At 27.4% G+C, this 6,397-nt stretch overlaps 1 long non-coding RNA gene across 1 annotated transcript in view; it reads left to right on the forward strand.

The window, feature by feature from the left end:
• Positions 1-2,869, forward strand: part of LOC117171521 — a 3,784-nt gene extending 915 nt beyond the window's left edge. Inside the window, exon 2 of the long non-coding RNA XR_004466890.1 lies at positions 2,783-2,869. This is a non-coding gene — a long non-coding RNA (uncharacterized LOC117171521). The remainder of the gene's footprint in view (positions 1-2,782) is intronic.
• The last annotated feature ends 3,528 nt before the right edge of the window (positions 2,870-6,397 follow it).

The raw sequence follows: 6,397 nt of genomic DNA on the forward strand, positions 1-6,397 counted from the left end.
GAAAATAACTTTCGTTTACAGCATTGTTTCAAAAAGGACTGTTAACAATTTCTGTTTGGGGCCAAAATTAGACAATGTTTCTATTAACTTAATGTATAATCTTAATGTATACAAAACAAAAAGAAATTTTGGAAGGGATTTTCAGAAATTTTAGAAATTTTTAAAGAGATTTCAAGATACTTTGGGATCAATTTTAGGATTTTTAAAAAGACTACAATGAATTTTAAGAAGAGTTAAAAAATGTCATATCAAGGAATTTCTATTGATTTTAATAATCTTGATGTATTATTTCGATGGGTTTTACGAATAATAGGCTATTGTTTTCTTATTGTTAAAAAAGCGTCTATCATCTTATTACAAATAATGCTTCCAATTTCATTTACTAATAAATTAAGTAAACACGTAAAAGTATTAAATGAATAAAAATGTTGGAAAATTTCTTGTTTTAAATGTTATAAGAGCCTAAATTACATCCGAAACTGTAATTAAAAATACTGAATTTTTAAATTCGTCGGTAATGTGCCGACAAATTATAGGCTGTTTATTCCTCCTGAAAATTCAACTAAATGAAGATAGATGCATTTCTTATCCGTAGCAAAAAGAAAGACTAAAGCTTATTTGCAATAGGATCCTAATATTCGTAGACACCATTGATTTAAAAAATTGTCATACAGCCTTGAAGAATTTCAGAAGACTTGGTAGGATTATTTAGGACCACTAAGGTTTCATGATATCTTAAAAGATCATCAGGAATTTTTAATATACCGCAAGAATTTAAAAATATTGGCAGGAATTTTACTCGGAATTTTAAATATTTTAGGATATTTTAAAAGATTTAAATGCAAATATTTGTCAAAAAAGAACATTTTTGTTCGAAAACCATGAACCAGAAAAAGTGCTCAAATATTCGGAACTTCAGGTACATCCTTTTACCCCACATTCTTTCACCTTAAATACATATTTTGGATAAGAATTCTTTAAATAAAACTTTTTTTAGACCACATATAGTGTATTGAGATTTGTATCAACTGATATTTTTATTTGATAACCTTAAATATGTTTATGTCAATGACGTTTCCGTCGATACTTCGGGTGAAATGAGATGAAACGATAAAACAAAAGAGAGAATCATATCCTCAGTTTTTGAGAATAATTCTCGAACGACTGAAATGAGCAAGAGAACCGAGCATTGCTGGTTTCACTTATTTTACCGAGTGATTATATTACGTTCGTGTAAAAATAAAAGAAACATATTAAACTGACCATGAGATATAAATTAAAGAAAGAAACAAAAAATACAAATAAAAAAATGCCATGATGTCAATTTTTGGAGAAAATTATTAAAATAAAAATTATATTGGACTGAATTTTAAAAAGCTGGATTTCTATGGTAGGTTGGAATTCCGATGAGATCTCCTATTTCTAATAATCTAAGCGGCTTGGTAATACAAGATTTAGAATAAGAAGTTTTTTATACGTAAATTAGATTTTCAAATTATTGCATATTTAGGTATGTCTATAATATTTTTTTAATTATTCCTAAAGATAAGATTGATCAAACTATTCTAACCTTCAACTCAATACATAAAAGATTAAAATTTACACATGGAATAGAAAATAATACCATTAACTTTCTTAATATTGGCATTTACAAAAATGGTCATTGTTTCATTTATAAAAATTTGTTTCGCAAATCAACCTACTCTGGTTACTCACTTAAGTTTCTTCTAAATCATCATCTTCAACAAAATAACTGCTATCATAAAGAACTTAGTAATTTTCTTCATTTTTATTAAAATTTCTGTTATATTCATTAACTAAAATTATCTTGTTTCTGTCTACCTTCCTAATGACATCAGCACGTCATCTGTTATTATATACTAAAATCTGCTCTAAAATTTGGCCCTTTCCTTCTCAATCATTGTAAGAAAGATTAGTCTATATTGTTGACAGTAACTTTTTGAGTTTATTGAAACAATTGTACACCATAAACAATCTTTGTGGAAATTTAAATGTGGTAACTTTAATCTTACACTTTTGAAACTGAACCTCTTAAATACTTTTGATTTTACTTCTAACTATTATAAATATAAATAATTATTTACAAAACTTCTGCATGATAACTTAAATAGACGATAACTATTTTTTCAAATCATTTCTATATAATTTGACATTATAAAATTTCGTTTTTAATTCGTAACTTCTTATTATTTTTGGTTAATTCTTATTTCATTATCAGTTTAATAGGCTTGTTTTAGAATCTTTACACCTTTTCTAGAGAGTGAATTGTTACCAATGAGTAGCTCTGGTGATGACAACAGTGAGTTTTCGAAACCTTGGAAAAATGTTAAATAAAAACTTGTCTGATAGAGTTATAAGGCAGTTTTGTTGTTCTTTTTTATCCTAAACTTATATTTATTTATAATTTTGAAATTTGGGGACGACTAGTGCATCTCCTTCTGCCAAAAACCAGAACATTTTCAAAATATTAAACAATTTTCAATCATAAAGGCAAGATTGTCTATTTTAAGCCCTTATCATAAACATTCTGGGGCTTGCTCAATGCAAAATCTAATTAATTACCTCTTGAGCCATGCAAAATACGCTTTCTCATTTGTAAATTTTGTTTTTCAAACTTACAAGTAAGGAAATGCCAATAAAAAAGTTTCTGTTATCATATTTTTGATCTTTAATGTATAATACTATGCATACACAAAACTTTAAGTATATTATAAAATAAATATATGTATATATGAGTTGCTTTAAGCATGTTTTTTCGCAGGAGGAACTCTTTGTAGCTGACAAGAAATGCAGTACAGAAAATGAGACCCTTTTTCATGTCTATGATTATGTGCATTATATTCAATCTTGAAAAAGAGACGATAGCTGAAGATTTCACAGAATGCAGCGAGTTTGGAAATGTCGAATTGCACCAAGTTGCAGGCACTAGTGGACCTTACAACGAAATTATTTTTAGGCAAAATCAGTTTGTTACAATACAAGACAATATTTTAACAATTTTCAAAGACTTTTCAAAACCAATTTCCCAACTTTCTTTGCCATTTTCTCCATCAGGAAGATTGAATTTGGATTTATTCGGGAACATTTTATTTACCTCCAACAATAGTTTAGGCATTTACATACCTGAAAACGACGAATTAATTTGGAAAATTTTCAGGCGAAATCCACCTCTAGGATTTTTTGAAAAGTTTGAAGATGATGCAATAAAAGAATCTGTAATATTTGATAATGATAATACTATTTACGCCATTAATAATGGTAGAATTACCTCTGCTGCAATGCAAGATAACTATCTGACACTTCATGATACTTTGGGAAGTTTTAAAAACGTTACACACCTAGTACAAGGTCCAGCGCAAATTTCTTTTACTTTTCGCAGAACAGTGAAAAAACAAGTTGGATAGTCGAGGGAGCAACTCAGCAGTTTATTTTGCAGACATCAAGTATTAAAATCCTGGATTATATTTATGTAAATTCTTATCTCAGTTATGGTATAATATTTTTCATAAGCGAAAATTGTACTTTGAAGGCTTTTAGAGTCTATTCAGAATCAACCAAACATGATTATAATGAACCAGATTTGCGCAACATCATTCATTTTGAAGACTGCGATTATAGACCTTCTGCTAAATTTATATTAACATCTCAGGCGTCTAAAGGACCTGCTAAAACGCATTATTTTTTTTAAAGAAATAAAATTTATCGCATTCATAAAAATGATCTTTATGAATTTTACAAAACTTGTCTGTATGCAAAACTTGATAAGGCTAATATTAATGCTGGTGCAGTCACCAGTCATTCCATTATATTGGCAACGTCTAATGGACTTTGGGCGATGAAAATCTGATTAATAAGCATAGAAAATGTATAAAACATTATCTGGATAACTCCATGATCAAGAATGTATGTAACTGAATAGGCTCAATTTGGAATAAATTAACTTCTGTTCTGTTTAGAGTTTAATTTTTATAACAAAACTAACTTAGAAAATATGTTTCCGCAGTAGTATTCTTCTGAATTTTGTTTTGGCGTTGAGTGCAAAGCTAGATAATTTTATAATAAAATAAAATAATTATCATTCTCAGTTAAATCTTCGACACGATTTCTACAAACTTTGATAAAGTATTCACAGAGAAAGTTAGTTTACTTCGCATTAAAATTGTTCAATTGGAATTTTATTTAAATATATTTTTTGTGGCAAGAATTTAGAATATATCATCTAATACATTTAACATGATGATTTCTAACTTGTTTCAGAACGAGAAATTCTTTTTTTTTGCTATTCGCACTTTTCAGACAATACATCATTTTGAGTAGGATATGAAAAAGAAATTAAAACTTTCACTTCAAGGTAAGGGTCAAGTTTCTTGAAAACGTTTAATTAAATAATGTAAATCACTCAGGTATCTGTAATGACAAAATAATTTCGAATAAAGAGACCTTTTGTTCATTGATAAAGAAAACATAATTTTTAAGGTAAATATTACTGACAATATAAGGCCATGTTTGCATGGCTCATTTTAGATTATTTTAATGTAAAATACAATTAATGTAATAACATTATTCAGACAATATAAAAACTTAAATACGCCAGACAGATGTGCCCTTATATTTTTAAGTCACTCTCCAAAGCTTCAGCACAATATTTATTTTTCTAATTATAAAGCCGCCGAACGTAATAACATGTAATAATGGGACACGCGATATAGAGTCATGTGACTTAATACTAATATTTACTAAGTAAGACAAGAAGAAGATATGCTTCTGGAACTTACTAGACTTGACAATTTGAAAACTGTTACGAAAAACAAAATTCATCGCATGTGGTTAAAAAACCAGTTCAAACGAATTGAAAACCCAAACAAATGATCTCTTTATTTGTTAAAAGTATGATTTACGCTAAGGATCCTTCCTTTTTTACGAATGGTTATACGTTCCAATTTCAATCTTTTCGTCAAAAAAATAATAAAAATTCTGCTTTTTGCGTCTTCTGAATACAGATTTAATGATAAATGTGTTTTCAGATGTTTAACAAATGAATAAAAATAGTAACAATTAATAAAATTTAAATAATGTCAAACCAAGTGCTTTATCATCCTGTTTAAATCGATTTTTTTTACTTTTTTTTGGAAAATTTGTTAATATACCCTATGTAAACATACAAGAAGGATATCATTTTTTACATTGTTATTTATCTAAGAACAAGCATTCACCAAATAAAATTTTAAAGTTTGTTGAAATGCATGTTAATGTAGTTCATTTTTATCTATTTGTTATATTTTTTCGAAAAAAATAGTTGAAGTACATAATAAGCAATAAGTAAGGATATGATTTCATAAATTTAAGAAAGAGGAAATTTTTGGAATCATGAACTGCTTATTCGTATTTTGTGTCGTTTTCAGGAAAAATTATACTTTTATGCGTTAAATACTCAAAAATCTTATTTCTCAAAAACGTTTACGATTTTTTTTCTGGCTTGGCTTAAAATAACCGAAAGGAATCTTAATTTATTTACAATTTTTTCAATTTGATGGCCAAAGGTAGATCAATATTCTCTCCAGTTCTAAGCATCTCTGGCCAAAACTGCAAAAGATAAATAATTATTTTCCACTTGTGGCCATTCCATTTTATTTAATAAAGATCAATATATTTACATTTTTGATTTATATTGAATGAAAGTTATTACTAAAAATAATCTAGACCTATACCGACTAACCTATACCCAATCTGCTAAGAAAAGGCTGACGACTGTGTAAGCAGTTAGAATAACGTAATACATAGTAATAAAAAAAGTTTAACTATTTTATTTTAGTAACGTCTAATAAATCGTGCTCTTGCCAGTGATGATAAAAAATTTACAGGTATATACAACAATAACTTACTAATTGTAAGATCCTTTTCATGAATATTTTTTATATTAAAAATAAGCATCAGTGTCTGATATATTTTGGCTCATTTTAAATATGATTATAGAAGCATTTTTTATTTTGCCTATATCAGTAAAAAAAAGAGTTGGCTAGTCAATATCATAACTGAACAGAATATTACGCGAAGATTAGGATATTAAATACCTAGATTTTGTTCAAGACAATTGTAAATTTTTAAATGACACTATATTATATATTTTACATATCTTAATTGTACTATCAAAGCTTTTTTAATTTTTGGAAGATTTATCTTATACGAAAATTTTAACCAAACTCGATCAAAGTTACGCATTTGGAAATTTCCTTGAACATCCTTCATGCAAAAGTATGAGAGAATATTTAAACACCTTTAACTAGGTTTTAGTAAAAATATATAATTAATTATATTACAATTCTTCAATTTAATGCTTAAAGGACGTGTTTTATTGTTGGTGTTTGTTGTACGAGGG

This window comes from Belonocnema kinseyi, chromosome 4, assembly GCF_010883055.1.
Source record: "Belonocnema kinseyi isolate 2016_QV_RU_SX_M_011 chromosome 4, B_treatae_v1, whole genome shotgun sequence".
NCBI classification, from domain to species: Eukaryota; Metazoa; Arthropoda; class Insecta; order Hymenoptera; family Cynipidae; genus Belonocnema; species Belonocnema kinseyi.